Raw genomic sequence first — 19876 nt, 5'->3', positions numbered from 1 at the left:
AGTCACAGCTGCCAGCACTGGTGCATTTTGGTCTTGAACTAGGTCAGGGACCCTGAGCAGTGCATCTACTCTGGGCTTGTGGCTAGACCTGAAATATCAGCCAAAATGCACTGAGACACCATCATGAAGGCCTAAGATGTTCTGCTGCATGCCAGAGACAGATGCCACAGTACATTCCCAACAAAGCCTGCTTCCTTGAACAGACATCTACATATTCTTCACAGAACATCACGGGTGACATCTTTACTCCCATTGAAACCGGTTAGTCTGGATCGCCTGGATCCCCTATCGTGGCATTTTAAAACAAAACACAAGCTCTACGGGATTCATTCGTGTCAGACGTGTCACACAACACTGACATATGTGACTATGGAGAGGGATTTTCAGCGCATTATCTTCCTATTTCTCACCAGCTGGTTAAAATGATACTGTACTACACCGGAGCATGTGTTGTCACTGATCTGTAACGTCAAAAAGACACACACTGCAGTTCGCATCAGGAGCAATTTTCCATAATTATGTTCGGATGGTTTCTAAAATTCCTTCCGTTGGCAAGTGACTATAAGAAGACAGTTCCCTACTGAGACCGCTTTCCCAGGAACTTGTGTCCAAACAAACTCACATACGGACACCACAATCCGATATCTTTTTTAAGCACATCTCGGAAGCTAAATGCAAAATACAGGAGCGTGAGAGCGACTAAAAAGGGAGCAATAACATTTAATGGCATATTAATTATCATGGTAAGGTAATTGCTTGTTTGTGTCAAGTGTCCACATAGTTAAAATGGCATATCATCATTTAGGGGCAGCAGAATCTGTCACACTTCAACAAGCTTTTGATCAAAATGATACCTATTAGAGAACCTGTTTGTATCTAAATATAAACATACGAGGAAACGCCATCTGAGCTAACAGTATTTGTGATGTACATCCTTAAAAAATGTTGACATCATTGGATTTAAGATTTTTTTTCCCCCTCAAAAGGCGTGTATCAGTTAAATTGCGAGATGAAGTGAGGCTGTTTGGGTCTTAAGAATGGCAAAAATCACAGCCGAGACATCACAGATGAATTTGCATGTGAAAATGCTGTGGGATTGATGAGCATTCCATTAGAGACTCGGATCAAAAACAGGAAAAACATGCAGACTGAACTGAGCCCTCAGAACTCTCAGTCCCCTCAAAAAATACCTGTTTATCAGTTGCGTCAAGAACCAGGCGCTGCGATTCAAGACGTCTGTCCAAGCATAGACATTTTACCTGTTAGATGGCGCTTATCATGCTGTCTATCCAACTGATCCGATAAATGGACAGAAAGCAGCCGGTCCACATCTCATTCCCAAACAGAAGCATTTTAGCATCCTGCCACCATTGTTGTGCTATTTTATCCTCTGATCTGAATGAAGATGTCATCAAACGCTGCCAGTTAAATCATCGGGGAAACATGAAGGAAAAAAAATGTGTCTCTTTTTTATCTCCTTCTCACTTGCAACCTTTTTCCTCTGCCGTTTCGCCTGTATCCACCTCTTGTGAGGCTATAAAGCTCTGTTGCCATGGAAATGCAAAAGGCTGTTATGGGATTGGCTGGAGTTGGTGTGATGAAAGTGGCTCAGGGACGGCCCACTAACTGCTGTGCTCATGAGAGACCCCGCCCCCTCCTGTTTGCATTCGCTCTTCCAGACTGACTGATAGCTATTAGATTCAGTCAGTGGAGAGGAGAGGAACATCTGCAGTTTAATATGAGCGCAGGTCTGTCAATAAGCATTACGCAGCATCAATGGAATAAAAGAAAATTAATGGGGGAAAAATGAACAGGGAGGAGTCATTGAAACTGACATAATGACACCAACCTCATAAACTGACTCAAGCCTTTGAACGCTTTTGCATTTCCCACACTGATTATGGAGGGAAATCTGCAGAATTCTGTAAAAATACATTTAAAACACTGCAGAGAGTACTACACTCTCATTAGTGGCTAAAAGCATTATTAAATTAGCCAAAATATTTAATAAATAAACACACAAGGGAAAGGGGAATGTGTTAATGTTAACCAATGACGGCTGATCCAATTTTGTGGAATTCTGCGGGCATTGATTCTGACCTCCCAGTAACTTATATATTTCAATACTTCAAATTAATTATTATTTACACTTGCAATGACCTTGGCATCATTCCAATTTACATACTATCCATTCTAAATAGTGCGCATACTTGCTTTTTGAGCTAATAATACTCAATTAATGATTAGTGGTCATATGAGTTTTTAAAGGTGACCTATTATGGCTCTTTTCACAAGATGTAATGTAAGTCTCTGGTGTTCCCAGAACGTGTCATTTATTATAGCTTGTCAAATTTGCCCCTATTTGGGTGTGAGCAAAAACACGCCGTTTTTGTGTGTGTGTCCCTTTAAATGGAAATGAGCTGCTGCTCCCGGCCTGCTTTCCAGAAGAGGGCGGAGCTTTAACAGCTCGCGCTTCGGTTGCTCAACAACAACAAAGCTGGAGAATCTCACGCAGCCAAAATGAGGATTGTCAGTAACGGTGTTCAGCCTTACATTGTTCAAACCGGAGTCAGACAGTGATGGAGAGACTCAGGAAGAAGTTTTAGAATTAAACTGGACGTTTCTGAATGGTTAGTGGATAAATTTATGTAGTTGCTGTGGAGTTGATTCAACTCATCCACTAGCATGTGCCGTCATGTTAATCTTTTGTGCAAATCCAGCGCTGAATTGACCCTCGTTTGTGAAGCAGTCCGGCGTAAAATGACGGCATGTCAACAACACTCTACTACAACAACTCTTCCTCTTCTCTAAAGCAGCCCAACATGGCCTCACCCCCTTTGTTAAGCGTTCCCAGGGGCGGGGTTTATGTACATTTTAGGGTTACTGATGTCAACAACCCAGGAAGAAGATTGTTGTAGTCCCTACCAGCCGTTTGTTGTAGTCCTTAAAAAGCGATTTCTGTAAAAGAAAATATCTCCCTTTGCATTGAACTTTGAGCATCGTAGCTTTCCAGATGTTGTTTATCCTCAAACAGCAACATTATACATTAACTAAAGTTAAAAAATTGAAATCATAATCAACCAAGTTTTCTTTTAATTTAAACAATTTTATGTACATCTAAATGTGCCATAATTTAATCATTTAGGCTATATCAGCATTATTTTGGCCATCCTGCACTCTAAATATAAGCATGAACCACTGAAAAACCTATACAGGTAGACCACTACCTAGGGATGCACCGATACCGATACCAGTATCGGTAACGGGCCCGATACCAAGCTCATATACTTGCACACGTACTCGTAAAAATACCCCCGATACCAAAGACCGATACCTCACTCAATTTTTGTTCTTTAAGTTTGTGACAAGCACATAAAAATTATTACTTTTTTCATTAGAGTAATAATAAAGAAGCTGTCCTACATTCATTAGTCTTACTGTGTAGTGCTTGGAAAACTGCAACATCACCAAAAAAAAAAATGAGAGCGAGAGAGAGAGAGAGAAATTAATAAATGTATAGGTATCGGTATCAGCGAGTACTGCAAAAAAGTATCGGTACTCGTACTCGGTCCTTAAAAAATGGTATCGGTGCATCCCTACCACTACCCACAATCCCTTGTCATATGGAAGTGGAATTTGTGCTGGGTCTCTTTCCAAGAAATGATGAGGAATTTGAGCAAAAGCTGCCACTGCTGTACTATCTCACAACGCTTAGTCTGTACCAGTCACAAGTTCTTCTAGTGTGCAGTAAAAGAATGTGAATTGTGATGCAACCAAAGATAAGATGAATATGTAAAAAGTGATCTTCTTACATCATATTTTTTCAGATATTATCACTACGTCTTTAATTGCAAAAGATATCTGGACAGAAGCCATCTGTCTAGTTTGCTCTCAAGAACATTGTGTTCTAATGTTTAACCCAACTACAGACATTAATGGCCACTTAGTTTTACTTTAAAAAAGACAAAGTGACCTTCTTGCAAATATACAGTCTCTCAGTTTGAGATCATCTCATTCCATTATTAATCTTTCAATAGTTGACTTTGTAAATGATTATTTGCATGTACCAAAATTCCCCTCAAACATCTGACATGTTCTTGTTTAACCAAAGGTTGCACTGGAAAAACCTGCATGATAATATGTGGTACCACAATTCACTTTAATGAAAACTATCAATGATGAATATTGGCTCACTAAAGCCAAGCTGCGGTTCCCAGAAACACATCGACCTCTGAGATTAATTCACTTAAACAGTGCTAATGTGAGGTCGGCCCGTAGATTAGATATGTGTGACATTTCATATGGCCCTGCCTTAAGCTCTGCAGGGACGCTAAGAGCTCTTTATTGATTTCTTTAAGGTTGGCGTCCACCACGATTGGGCATCTCGAAGCGGTTTACAATTTCGATAACGCATGAGGTTAGTTAGTCAGCACAGCAGCTCCAGACACCCGATGTCATACGGGATGCCTACAGGAGAGAAACTGAAAACTATTATGATAACAAGATGATGACATAGCTAATTTCATCTGGCATAAAACTATTAAACGCTATTTATTTCAATAACTACTTGGCAACTCTTGAAGTAATTGTTATTTAATAATGTAATTATGATACAATGACATGATATTTTTTTAACTAGTTAATGTTTTACTTTAAAATTATCCTATTAAATATTTTCTTTAATATTTACACTACCGTTCAAAAGTTTGGGGTCGGTAAGATTTTTTTTTTTTTTTTTTTAAAGAAATAAATGCTTTTTTTCGGCAAGGATGTATTAAACTGATCAAAAGTCACAGTATAAAATGGAGGTCTTGTACATTGTTACAAAAAAAAAAAAATCTTTCAAATAAAGTTATTTTGAAGTTTCTATTCAAAGAACCCTGAAAAAAATGTATCAGTTTCCACATAAATATGAAGCAGCACAACTGTTTTATACATTAGTGATAATAAGAAATGTTTGTTAAGCAGAAAATCAGCATATTAGAATGATTTCTGAAGGATCATGTGACACTAAAGGTTGGAGTAATGATGCTGAAAATTCAGCTTTGATCACAGGAATAAATTACATTTTAAAATATATTCACATAGAAAACAGTTATTTTAAATTGTAATAATTTCACAATATGACTGTTTTTACTGTATTTTTGAACAAATAAATGTAGCCTTGGTGAGCAGAAGAGACTTCTTTCAAAAACAATAAAAAAATCTTACTTTTGAACGATAGTGTAACTAAGTTTTTAAATGAAGTGTGTACAATAGCATTTTTGTGGAGTTAAAATTTAAATTTTAGTATTGTGAATAAAGAAATTTCACTCTTACTGCTATCGTGACAACCACACTTAAAACCTTAAAAGAAGTGGTATGCATGTCTCACTATGTGAAGTTCAAAAACAGGAAATAGGTTGGGGACTCTGGGTATGTTTGACATTTCACATCCTTCTAGCCAACCTGACGACGGAGCCTGTTGTGTTCAGCACCAAACGCCACTCGTCCGTTATCTCGCCATCAGCAGGTTTCTGTTAACAGACCCGTCTATCTAGCAATGGCAATTTGTTAAATTTAATTCACCTCGTCTCAACGCTGCCGACAAAACGCAGACGCAGGAGTCTGACACTTGCTGGCTCTGAACGCACATGACCCACGTCACTGGTCCAGCGTAACTGCAGAACACGACAAAATAAAACAGGATTTTTATATGCAATGGTAAATCCATGAGCACACAATGATGACAAAGAGCTTCCTTCTGTTTCCTTTGCTTTGGACACGTTGTCTAACAGGACATGGGAGTGTTTTGAATATTACAACTGCTGGCTATTGTGATAAATTTTGTCTTGTACATCTTGATAGCGGAGAATAAAAAGAGGTTATTTGCATTACAGCCATGAGAATTAACACCATTATCTCATTTGTAGGTGTCAAAGGCTAAAGCAAATTCTTTAAAACGAAACAATAAACAGTGTCTGCTAAGATTTTAACAAACCTTCAGTAACTTCCTCATGTTTTGTTGAGGAAACATGCTAACTGATCAGAATTATGACTTTGTAAATGATTATTTGCATGTACCAAAATTCCCCTCAAACATCTGACATGTTCTTGTTTAACCAAAGGTTGCACTGGAAAAACTTGCATGATAATATGTGGTACCACAATTCATTTGAATGAAAACTATCAATGATGAATATTGGCTCACTAAAGCCAAGCTGCGGTTCCCAGAAACACATCGACTGATCAGAATTATGATTTTTACCTGGTGGACAATAAAACAAAAAAGTCTTGATATATCTTAAGTAGGGATGCACTGATAAATCTTTATATTTGAAAGCCAATAACCAATATATTGGCCTATAAATCTAAATGTTAGTCCAACTTTCTTTATGAAAAAAGGTTTCATTTTGTTAGCATTAGTTAACATGGACTAACAATGAACGAACAATAGAGGGTATGCATTGACGTCACTTTCCCGCCGGAACACGCCCCCTCAGTCGGACTGAGTGGCAAAAGATCCTGCTGCGTTACTGGATTTAATAGGGAATTTAATCTGCGAAAACGCAAGTAAAACAAACGATAATCAGTATAATTTCGATATAGTGTTCCTTACAACTTAAAGATCCAGTGATCCATGGATATTGACATGCAGCCAGGAATCGTGTTTCCTGATATGTGCCTGATTTCGATGCCGGGGAAATACAAATATAAGTAAAACGCAAATACAATATAGGTAGGTCTAAATCCGGGGGATCACTTATATCAATGTTATACACATTGTAATATCGTCCGGCCCCAAAAATTGTATAGTTTTTGTTAGTGTTTATTTAAAATCATCCAATTATGCAGAATATAAGATGCTAAATATTTAATTGATGAGTTGTCAATGCAATATATAACAATACAATATATAAGGTATGATTTTACATCAAAATTCAACATGTTGATAAAATGATAACTGCAAATCCATGTTTTGCTGCCTGGAGTGCAGTTGTTTCTGTGAATTGCAGCGACCTATTTGCTTCTCTTTTCTGTAGCTTTCGGCAGTCTGTAAAAATAGATTTCTTGTCAAATCTATCTGTACAGGCAATCGCACATCTCTTTCCCGTTTTAGATGTGTTTCGTGTGTTTTTCGTGGAATTCACGCTGAAAACCAATGCTGCCACTCAGTGGGCGTAACCGCAGTCACTCCGGCCAATGCTGACGTCACGTGCATACACTTTATACTTCTACAGGATGTATTAATCTTAGTTAAACGGAACATTTTTAAGATCCGAAGTTGTATCTATTAATATTGGTTAATTCACTGTGAACTAACATGAACACAAATATTTTATTAACTAACATTAACAAAGGTTATTGATTTCAAGTGGCATTTAAATTCTCTTATCGGATCGATAACGAAAACATAAAAAAATGACCATTTATCAGCCGATACGATATGTTGGCCGATATATCATGCATCCCTAATCTTAGGTCCTTAAATATAAGTCTAAAGAACAAAACAGCACAAAAAAACGGAGGGAAACCGCTAGGGATGTGCACGAGTACTCAGATGTGATGGCAATGATCAATCATGAAAATGAAATAAAGTGAAACTATGGATTTGAACGTGTGCAGTGATGACTGGAATCACTATGATCATGAAAATACGTGCAAGATGTGCCTATATAACATTATAACGAGAACACTATTGTAATAGAACGTTGTAAATTCTTCGTGCTTTAGTCGCCCGTGTTTCAGCGTTGTTGTTACATTGTAGAAGAGCGCATCCACAACGAGAATAACACATTCAAACAAGCACTGTCAAGTTCACATGTGTATTTGCGTCCTTTTGTGCCGATGTAAGTTGTAGGCCCTAATATTACTTTGATGTTGTCTGAGTAATCTCATATAGGATGTGTCGTATAGAACGGGCTTCAGTTTAATGGTGTTCATTTATTCTTCAGCTTCACCTCATGCAATCTTGCAATGTTATTTTTTTTGACATATTTTCATGTCATATAATTATATAATATAATTTTCGCAACAGTGTATGCCAGTCATGCCCCACCCCTGAGTATTCATTTTTAAAACCTTATCAGTACTCAAAGTGAAAAATTGACAAAAATGCCCATCTCTAGAATCCACCCAGAACACCAACTGCATAGCAACACCCTGGCAACCAGCCACATGTAGTATCGTGCCACTTGAAATCAAAAAGCCTCACTAACATTTTCTTCAGAAAACAAAAAACGTAGTTTATACATTTACGCCCGGTATCACAGAAGAGGCTTAAGCTAGTTCCAGACTAAAATGCATGTTTGAGCTTTTTTAACTGAGAGTATCTTAAAATCTCCTAAAATATGTCAGTGCCATTTTCTCTCAAGATGCACACCAGTAATGTTTTTCTAAGGCATGTTTATAAAAGCTACCTAACTGAACTAAGGCCTAATCCTGGCTTAATCTAAGCCCTGTCTGTGAAACCAGGCCATAACGTCTTAAAAATCAAAATCAAAATTAAAAAAATATTTTTTTATGAATTCGTCTGCATATGCAAAGTCTGTTTACGTATGTAAAGTACAACAGTTTTGCATGGACAAAATGCATCACTGCCAAAACAGAATAACAAATAACCCATTCCAAAGTGTTTCCTTTTTACTAATCGCTCACACGAGCGACATGCTTCGCTTCCAACTAAGCTTTTTTGAAAACACCATAAAATTCTTATCACAACATCCGAAGTCTCTTCTGCTTCAGATAAATTAGAGGCAAATAAGTCGGAGACAACGCGCCGCTACACAAGACACATGAATAAATGGAGGAAGAGGGAAGCGCAAACAAACCCTTGACGTGAGGGGCGGATGATGAGAAAAGGCAGTTTATTTATAGAGCGGGCCAGCTGATAGTGGCTCGCCTCCGTGCTCACTCGTTTCTTTAAATTATTGTAATAAATCACTCACCTCACGGGGATTTGAGCTCAGATAATCGTCAGCCACTCATCTCATGCAGAGCTTCTACTCTGGGCTATTAAAAAGCCTTTTTAGGGGCCGGTCGCAGGAAAAATGGAACCTATTGAGAAAACGGCTTCCGTCGGAGGCTGAGATGGTACATCGCTGGTGTTGGCGGAGCACATTAGGGGGCTCGGAGTATAATGCATGAGTTTCATAAGGTGGATACCTGATGCGATTGCTGATATGCTGTTGGGTAATGGGGAGGAACAAATAACGTGGCTAGGAGGGAAAATGCAAAAACACCGTGACATACAAATGCAACCAAACACATATTATGAGCCAAAGAAAATCTCCCAAACTCAATCCATGATAGGGATAAATATATGCAAATATGACACCTGTACACTGAGGATATATCATTTTAAACCTGTCTCTTGATACTCTACAGCTAAGCATAAAATTTATCAATGGAAATCTTTCCTCAACTCCTTTCCTCATCTCCTTCTGCGTTGCTTTGCGTTGCAAATACCTGCTGAAATAACAAATGCAAATCTAAAAACCTCACAATAAAATGCAAATCGCTTAGCAAGTGAGCAACAAGGCTGTTTCGACAGAATGATGAAAGGGCTGATGGCGTAAGCGGGTTGCTGTGTGCAGTGGAGGGAAAATTCCACTGGCCCTGGTACCCTATCAGATACAAACTCGGAGAGGAACATTGCCGAACTGCAGAAGCCAAAAAGCCTCACCACAGACACCATAATCAATGCATCTAATCGAGCTGTTGTTTCTGGATTTGATTAACTGGTAATGATGAAAACCATAAATGGAAATACGTGCCAGGTTCAACACTAAGCTGCGTGTAAATATTCAAAAGGCAGAGCAAATATGAAAAATCAGTTTGTAGAACAGAACGACTTGGACTACCATCGATTTTTATGTGAAATTAGCATAACTTGAGGCTTGAAAAATCGATCACACTGTTGAATACTGCATCAGGTGTTTGATATTGAATATCATTTTACAGCCAGAGCCCTGTTGCATGAAGCTAGCTGAGTTTCAGTAGGTTTAGAGTTGACAAACCCAGATAAATCCAACCTGGTTTAGATCAGGTTCAGCGGTCTCACAACGCTCAGTATAAACATTCTCTGTCAACTCAGGTTTAGTTCAGAGTTTGCGATTAACTCTGAAGAGCGTGCAACCTGAAAGTGTGACACGGGCATCAGTTTGATTCACTTCTTGCGAGAGTCAGCGCTATTCACTTCTCTGCTGAAAGTTAAGAGATCATTATGAAAAAATATAATGAAATTAAATGCATTTACAAGGCAGGAATAAACAGAGTTTGAGAAAATATCTGACTATATCAATGCATGTGAATCAAAGAAATGGGCCTAATAATTTATATAAGTTCACAAACAGCTTAAATGAATACACTTTTTGTAAATGCATTATATATGAACACATGTATTATATTTATATTCATTTAAAAGCAAAGTTTAATATTGCTTGTCAATTAATATCATAATTATATGAATATATTATATGAATTATACATCATTATAATTCATATAATATAAATATAATAAATAATTATCAGCAAAAGATGAGCAATTTTGTCTCTACATTTCTTTCACTCTAAACTGGTTTAATTTGGAGGGAGAGATACAGTGGAAGTGGCTTTGTTGCATCAGATACAAGTCACTTTACTCACAGCTGATTGGTCCAGTTTTAGTTTGCGATCTCTAACCCAGAATAAAACCTGCTCCAGAGCAGGTTAGCCATGTAGCGTAAGTTAGCATGGCGATGAACACCACTAAAAACCAATCCACTTACGTGAGCCCGAAAAACTAGAGTTTGCTCAAACTAATCTCAAACATACCTGGATAGCAACTGAAACCGGCTTTGTGCAACAGGCCACAGGAGATTGAACACAAACCTCACAAGAAAACAAAATCAACCGATCTACAAACTCCTGCACATACAACAGTTTAAAACAACTATTGAAAAATTGTGATTGTGGATCAGAATTTGTTGACAAATTTTGTGTAAGAGACACAAACATGCCATCATTTTCAGCTTTTTGATGATATTTAACATGTATCTCAATATTTATATTTAAGTATCACAGAATCAAGAGTTCTGAATAGGGCTGTACGATGTATCATTTTAACATCGATATCACGATGTGCGTATCCGCAATAGTCACACCGCAGCATGTGTGATGTCAAGTCAAGGGATTGTAGTTGATACGTGATCCGTACAGACCAGGCACAGCAGTTTGAAACATGTGATTCTCAGGATTAATTGCAAAGTTCAACCATCATAGAGTGCAAGTTTATCATTTGCATGTGTTTTAGGGCCTGTCAGTTTAAACATTCAAGAAATTTAAAACCATTTGAACGCACAAAGAGAACTTAATTTGGTACTTAAGCGCTGTTTTCTGTGCACAACAAACACTGAATTACATTCTCTTTCTCGTCTATTTGTGCTCGAACAGATACATGCGCTCAAAATGATGACCGTCTCGACAAGTATCCTCGTAAACACAGTCACTTGCGGGTCACGTGAATGTAAACAGATGTGTATCATTATATTGGATCAGTCATTCAGTCTTAAAGTGACAGTAGCCTAATATTCCTGCTGCGGTCTGAGTCATTAATGTTAATCAAACAACAAAATACAAAGAAAATTTGTAGCTTTAACAAACATTAATTATATTGAATTTATACAGTTAAGACTATGCAGTGTTATTTTACATTTGATTATTCAATTTCTGTACCTGAATACTATTAGACTTACCTGAAAAACATAAAGCACAGTTTATTTCATTTGTATCTTTGTTCTGTTGTATTTATCTAATGCTTGTAATTGAATGGTTTGCACTGATTCATGGAAAATTATGTTTAAATAAAAAATGTATAAAAGCATCTGTCAGTAGCAAGAAAAGAACAGATCATAAAATGAGCTTAATTATACAATCTTCAGGAAATCAGTTGCATTAACCAATATTAACTAACAATGAGCAAAATATTTGTTACAGTATTTATTCATAAATACAACTGTTGATTGTTAGTTCATGTTAGCTCACAACTTTTGATTTTAATAATGTATTACTAAATTAGAATCATAAATGCTTTAGAATTTTTTTCATTGTTAGTTCATGTTAACTAATGTTAACAAACAAAACCTTATTTTAAAGTGTTACCACTTAAAAGTACATTAAAATCAAAGGAATATTTACAATGTTGATTCATTTTACATCGTCAGCAAAATCATTGCAAAGACATTACAAATATATTAAATACATATCGCCTATCCCAGCATCTTTTTATCAGTCACTTTTCTAAGTTCAGTGGAGTCGACACCATCAATCAAAGTAAAAGTGGGCGTGGCCTCAGAGCGCCACACAGTCTAAAACCATTAGTGTCTGAATGGGCTCCAAGTGCAAAAAGTGAGAAATATACAGTTTCTTCTGGCAGACACGACATTCTGAGCCCATAATGACACAAACCCCACAACCACGGACCCATTTGTTACCAAGATTAGGCACCTATTAAGACCAACTGGCCATTTCCTGATTGCATTCATTAATAATAGCGCTCTGCTTAGTGGAGAACAGCTATTGCCCACACACAAACAAAAACCTGAAGTACTGATGTCACAAAAGAGGTAGAAGCAGGTAAGTCCGTACTAATAGAGTGGTCCTTTCAGGTTATTGCCTTTCCAAGTCTATTACTGTAAGTGGGGCGGACAAACACTATTAAAATTTCAAAAGACATTGACGTTTGGCTATGCCGTCACAAGCAGCATGAGCGCAATAACGCTTGGGGATTGTCCTATGCAACTTTTCCATTTGTGAAATTAGGACGGGGTCAGTGGATGGTAACATTTCAACACACAGAGGCTTGTGATGTGTTTGAAGGGATAGTTCACCCTCAAATGAATTTCAGTCATTATTTACTCATCCAAGCTTGTATTGCCATTTTATTATGTTTTTTTCAATTATATTTTTTATACAACAACAGTTTATAGTGATCATGGCTCCAATGCTGATCATGACTCCAAAAACATTTACAAAACAACAAAGGTGACAAAACACTATTAAAGTAACTCATATGACTTGCACACTATATTCAAAGCCATATGATAGTTTGATGAACAGACCAAAAGAAAGTCTTCATTTGCTACGCATTTGAATGAATCAATATTAGCTTTGAGAGCTGTGGATTTTAGGCCAATAATGACAAAATATTTCAAGTCATCACACAAAACTATCATGTGACTTTAGAAGACTTGAAATATAATGCACAGCAAGCATTGTGCTTTTGTATTTTTTGGAGCTTAAAAGGGATGGTCGAAGCTGACCACTATTAAAAGCTCACCCAAAAATGAAAATTACCCCATGATTTACTCACCCTCAAGCCATCCTAGGTGTATATGACTCTCTTCTTTCAGACGAACACAATCGGATTTTACTTCATGAAGTTGTAAATATGGATATATTTTTTTTTACAAAAACCCATCGCTTCGCTTCAGAAGGCCCTTATTAACCCTCTGGAGCAGTATGGATTATATTTATGATGAATGGATGCATTTTGGGCTTCAAAACACGCCCCCCGTTCATTACTATTATAATGCTTAGGAGAGCCAGGATATTTTTAAATATATCTCAGATTGTGTTCGTCTGAAAGAAGATCATATACACCTAGGATGGCTTGAGGGTGAGTAAATCATGGGATAATTTTCATTTTTGGGTGAACTATTCCTTTAATTGTGGTTTAAAAAAAAAAGAGCTGCATAAACATCCTTCAAAATTCTCCTTTTGTGTTCCATAGAAAAAAGTTTGATAAGACATGAGGCTGAGTAAAGTTTTCATTTTTGGGTGAATTATTCCATTAAGATCCCATGATCATTCTGTTACGGATCCTCATCCAAGCCATCTAAAAACAGATCTAGAATGAATGCAGATGCTGTTCCTCTTGTGAACTGCGGGAATCAACTCTTCCAGATCAGCTGAGCTGACTAATGAGCAGAACAGGGAATAGAGATGTCGATGGAGATGGTATGGTTATTTGTAACTTTCCGTAAGTTATATAAAAACACCCAAGCATATGCCCACACAGCTCTTCTGCCAACACCAACACATTTCCTGCTACAGTACGCTTATTAACGAGCACAATGGGTATATCTGGAAGCGGAGAAACCAGTGGTGCCCAGTGGAAACGTTCGCCAAGAAAATCCAGCAAGAAATAGAACAGGACGCATCAATGCCGGAATGACTGATGGGATGATTCTCCCCAACGAATACTCAAGGAGATCCGGAACAAGCTATACTAAAACATGATACAAAGAGCTCGCACATAAACCTACACACTTCATTTATTAATGGTCTCACCTGAGAGATATAGTGTCTGGAGACGAGAGGGTCGAGCGTCTCTGTTACACTCTCTGCCCGCTCGAGGGAAAAGTGCTACTGTTACACAGGTTAACAGATTCCACTGTACGCCAACGACTGTCAGTCATATCACACACACGAATGCAAGATTTTGTTTTTAAAGAAAGGGCTTGGGCAGAATGATGATATGTGGTGTTGGGTAAAGCAATTTAAAAATAATGCATTACAATATTGTGTTACTCCCTATGGAAAGTAATGTGTTGGGCTGGGCTTGCTTGTTTGTTTTTAATAACAACAAAAAAGGTCTATTTTTGGCAAATGTAAAGGCCCTTTCACACCAAAAGTGAAATGACTTACTTCAGCAATAAAAACAAAAAAATTAAACACAAATGTGATGTTTAACTGAAGTCATTTTTGCTTATTCATATGGTTGAATAGGATCATTGAAGATCAGCAGCAAAGACATTGGGTAATAAAGTGACATTAAATATATAAAGTATATTTGTATTATTTAGCATATCTAATAGTTGCAGGTTTGCATAATACTCTTGAGTTTGCATTTTACTGTTTTCATTCATTTCTGAGGAATAGTGAATCCGCTTGTGCAAGTGAGATGAGTAAATGCCCGCTCACATTTAGTCTAGAACTACAATTTCCATCATGTTCACATAGCGCACAAAACACCTCTACACTTACTCCCGATTTCTCTCAACATGGGGTCAGGAGAGCTATCAGTCAATAAATGGGAAAACAAAGTAATGTGTTACTTATTTGAAAAAGTAACTCAGATATTTTATTGTGAATTTTAAAGTAATGCATTACTTTACTTGTTACTTTCAAAAATGGTAATCTGATTACGTAACTCACATTACTTGTAATGCGTCACCCCCAACATAGCCTCAGACATCACACACAAGGACCGTTGGCTGAATGTCTGATGAATATGGCACACAAAATTGGAAACACTTCAGGAGTTTCAAAATCGTCATCTCAATGGTTGAATTCTACAGAATTTCTAGGAGACGTGTGTGTCGTGTTCTTTAACGGTCTGCCTGGAAACAAACCTACCACTAAGCCAAACCCCCTCATGGAAAATGAAAGCTATCATGTTTTCAAAAGTATGTGAAGTATGTGAAGCATGTAAAGTCTGCGGCATAGAATCTTCAAAATACATCAAAGAGTTTTACACTCCGGTCTGTAATTGTACGGACATCGACGTTACATTATCATGCTCCTAAACATGACGTGGAACAAAACAAACTGTTTGGTTGCTTTACATGATTGGTTGCTTTACATGTCAGTCTAGGCGGTCCTTGGCCAACGAAAGCTGCGACGGAGTCCAGACCTTCTGCCGTCTGAAGGTCTGGCTACGTGAGACTACCCCCAACACTGATGATATGTACCATGCAAGGGTATAAACAAGTCAATCGGAAGAGATTTGGCTATACAGTTTATAGTACGGCACTACTAAAAAATACTTATATATAATAAAAAAAAAAAATTAAAAATAAAATTAAAAAAAAACTCTGGCAAAAAACATACCGTTCACTCTGAAACCTGTCGCAGATTTCTAGTTGATTAAAATGCAAGCTATTTATTTAATGTAGACATGGTTTAAATGTAGGTTGTAAATATAAAATTAACATATATTGAACATAAAAGCGTAAATTCAATCTGTTCATCATATAAAGCAATTGTGTCTCTTCAGAAAATTAAAGAGACTAAACCACCCTGATCATATGGATTAGTTTTACGATCTCTTAATGAACTTTTTGAAGCGTCAAAGTTTCAATTGCATAGCTGTCAATGGAGGGACAGAAATCTCTCAGATTTCATCAAAAAGATTTTCATTTGTGTTTTGAAGATGAACAAAAGTCTTACGGGTTTGGAACGGCATAAGGGTGAGTAATTAATGACAGAATTTTCATTTTTGGCTGAACTAACCCTTTAAATATTACATAAAAATCTGTTATGGTGCTTTGATTTGCTACCAGACATTCATTTGTCATCTTTTCAAGTATTAAAGTATTTAATTCAATGGTTTATCAAAAAATGGTATTTCTACATTTTTATGTAATATATATAACATTTTGGGGTTGATTTTCCAGCAAAGATATCTATAATGTGACATGCCTAGTTATGTGATATACAATGGTAAAATTTCTACCCAAGGAAAAGCCATTGCAAAGAATGCACAGAAAAGGCTCTCTCACAATGGATGACAAACTTCCTGGCCCATATGAACACACGTATGTTCCGTAGCAGCTTTGTGGCCCCTAGCATGCTCAGTTGCCTTGTTTGGAGGGAATACATTTCAATGTTTACTATGTGGCTATAAATAACAAGGTGCAACTGCGTAGTGTCGCCCCGTTGATTCGCTTCCTTCTCTCCGGTGTGGCAACAACCCGCTGCTGACCGTGTCGGGGTCATATCGGCATGCTGTCATGAGCCTGGCAGCGGCTTGCCTCACCGCCGTCCACCCATACATCCCTGCCAGAGCTGCAGCCATTAGCAGGCGTTCTCCGGCCGGGGCGGTGAGGATGGGGGGGGAGTGGAAGGCAATCAATACTCTGACTCATTCTTTCTACGATGGCTGCTTCATAACAGGATTCATTAAGGACAAACCTAATCATTTTGGCAAGATAATTAGATACAGGGAAGCATTTTTTCCTCTCCATCGATGTTCTTGAAAAGAACATGGCAAACTATGAGGTCTCGCTAACTAAAAATGTAGATTGCTAGCGAAAGGGAGTGTCCTGCGTGCGCGTGACAAAAAGAGCCTCTGAAGTGGAATGGCAGCTAAAATTAACAATTCCATGACAAGATAATTGTGACCCTGCGATTAAGACATGAAGAACGTCCTAATTATCTTGACAAGACTGAAATTATTACTGGATGATGCAGGACTGTGTTCGATGTGTTTATTAATCAAAGACAGGTGACCGAGAATGGAACCACATATTTAGGACTGGAGGAGCAAATGTACAAATTTAGAATCAACCAATGAAAACCCTATAATGGTCAACTTTAGTTGGATGGATGGATGAATGGATGGATGGATGGACTGATGGACTGACAGAACGAGGGATGGATGGATGCTAGACAGAATAAGCCAAACTATATCTAAAACAGTTCAAACTCTTTTTGTCTGTGAGTAACGGAACAGCAAGGGCTTTCTAATCTTTAACCAAGTAAGTTATTTCTAAGAGTTGATTAACTTTTAGCATCCAATAGACCAAGACAAACAAGGTCATCAAGGAAACAACCCCACAAAAATGGACAATAATTATACAGACATGCACACAAAAATGTCATTTATATGACCAGCCTATTGAGATGACCCAGTTTTTCCCAAAAATCATACGGCAGAAGTTATATTTACAAAAAGAAATGTATATCTAATAAGATACTTTAGAGCTTAGCATAATTTGAAAAATGTATATTCAAAATGGAAACGTAAATGACCTTTCCTGGCCTGTATATCACTACATTAAAAACCCGTATTTACAGTTTTTCCAGATTGTGGAAACAGTGTTAATTGTCAACCTAAAATGTTGACATCAAAATAGTTACATCACTTATTTACATCACAGAATCACTCAAATCAGGTATTCATGTGTTATATGGGTGTACGTAAAGTGGAAAATGTTACTTGTAGAGCTCAGTAATCTTCTTCATCCAGGTAGGTTATCTCCTAAAAGCTAATTACCTTTGATGGACAGTAAGAGGTCACAAATTCAACACCCCAAAAACCAAACTATATATCTCATAATCATAATCAAAAAATGATCCATTTCCATTCCCATCTATAACTTAAATTACACAAAAATAGAAGGCTCTTTAAAGATAAAGATATCTTGCCAAATATCCATGAAAATATCAATAAATTCAATGTTAATTCAACAAACTGAATCATTAATACTGCATACATTATTACAGGTACAGTACAGGAGTTTGACTACAATATCAAACTGTGATAAGTAATTTGACTGGCCAGTGATAACCTTCATTAACTATTCATGCTACCGTTAAGATTGGCCAATTTATGAATCCCATCTAATCTAGACAATTGTAAAAGACTGAAGATAAGACTAAAATTACAGCATCTAAATAATACAATAATCTCTTCCACAATTAATTAACCCCTTTAATACCCACATACATTAATCTCATTATAACTCCCAAATGGTTTGTTTAAATAGGGTAATCCGTTTTTTTTTTTTTTTTTTTTAAATCAGGGTTTATGGTGTTTATTTATTTATTTTGGTCACGAATGACAGCTAGAGAAGGCCGTGACTAGCTAACTCGCAAGCGACCGTTAAAATGAAAAAATATGAGCGTTGAGAATTACATTTCAAATGTGACAACCGCGCGAGCAGATATTTCGCGGGCTTTGTTTTTCTTACCTCCGTCGCGGAGTTTTAGCTCAAATCGGCTCTTATCAGAGCGACGCGGCCATCAATATCCGGCGGCTTTAGCTCACATACATCCCCGCCGCAGGTCGAGGTGTCTGCCGGTCGCTGCAACGCTATTTCCTCGCGCTGTGTGTAAGCGAGCCGCTGGCTACCTGTTCATCCGACTAAATAAAACAGGAAAGCAGGCCAACACTGTCTTCCATGCAATCAAAAAAAAAGTCCTGTGGTTTTAAAATACAGCGTACTACTGACAGTCCAAAACATGCACACGTCAAAGAGGAGGAAGTGACAGGACTGGTTAAACCACACTAGAGCTCGAGCTCGGCTGTCACTGCCTTTGCATTGTTGTTTTCAGCATATAGAGCAGCGGCAGTGAGGCTTCCTGCATCATTATATCCGCTGCAGCTGATGTAGAGGATCCTTTAAAAACAGCGTGCAGAAAAACTGTACAGGTATGCTGATCCGCGCATTTGCGTGGCGTCCCGTGGGTTCTGCGGATCTATTTAAAGCATATGCTCTTTTTGAAAACCTTGACCTAGCTTTTCTGTGCGTGCACGTCCTTTCCTTCTTTCTATCTTTACCGAAAGTGCGAGTAGCATCATTTCTGGTCCGATATCATTGGATGGTAAATTCGCCTCTCCCCTTCCTCTAGGGGTTATTTTTCCATCGCCGTAGCGCCCTCTGGCGGCGGCCTGCCGTAATGCGATAACTAAATCGCCGCTGTTGTAAAAGTTTTTTAAAGGGATAGGGGGTAAAAAAAAAAAAAAAAATAAATAAATTCTGTCATTGTTTACTCATCGTAACGTTGTTCAAAATTCATATGAATTTCTTTTTTCTGTGGAACACAGAGGGTGATAATTTGCTGAAACTCCAAGCTGCTCTAGTTAATACAATGGAAGTGGATGGGGACTAGGACAAAAAAGTAGCGTAAATGTAGACTGAAATTTAAAGGGATGGTTTACCCATAAAATAAAATCATTTACGCACCCTTGTGCCATTTCAAAGCCATTTTTCATGCTTCTGTGGAATAAAAGTTTGGCTAGATTTTTGCAAAACGTCCAAGCAGCTCTTTTTCATTCAATGAAAGTGGATAGTTTATTGAAGCTTGTTTCTGTCATGGAATTTTAAAAAATGTAAAAGATAATTGCATG

General features: G+C 37.6%; 1 protein-coding gene across 5 annotated transcripts in view; it reads right to left on the bottom strand.

The window, feature by feature from the left end:
* Window positions 1-19359, bottom strand: part of LOC127520973 (membrane-associated phosphatidylinositol transfer protein 2) — a 68961-nt gene extending 49602 nt beyond the window's left edge. Inside the window, exon 1 of one of the 5 annotated variants that reach the window (XM_051909745.1) lies at window positions 18717-19359. The gene's annotated coding sequence lies outside the window, so the exon portion shown is untranslated. Of the gene's footprint in view, window positions 1-1259; window positions 1507-18716 lie in introns of those variants that run through there. The other 4 variants (XM_051909748.1, XM_051909749.1, XM_051909750.1 and 1 more) reach the window with 4 other exon arrangements.
* Window positions 19360-19876: the final 517 nt, after the last annotated feature.

The sequence above is a fragment of the Ctenopharyngodon idella genome, chromosome 10 (assembly GCF_019924925.1).
Source record: "Ctenopharyngodon idella isolate HZGC_01 chromosome 10, HZGC01, whole genome shotgun sequence".
NCBI lineage: Eukaryota > Metazoa > Chordata > Actinopteri > Cypriniformes > Xenocyprididae > Ctenopharyngodon > Ctenopharyngodon idella.
This window is presented reverse-complemented; position numbering and strand designations above follow the sequence as displayed.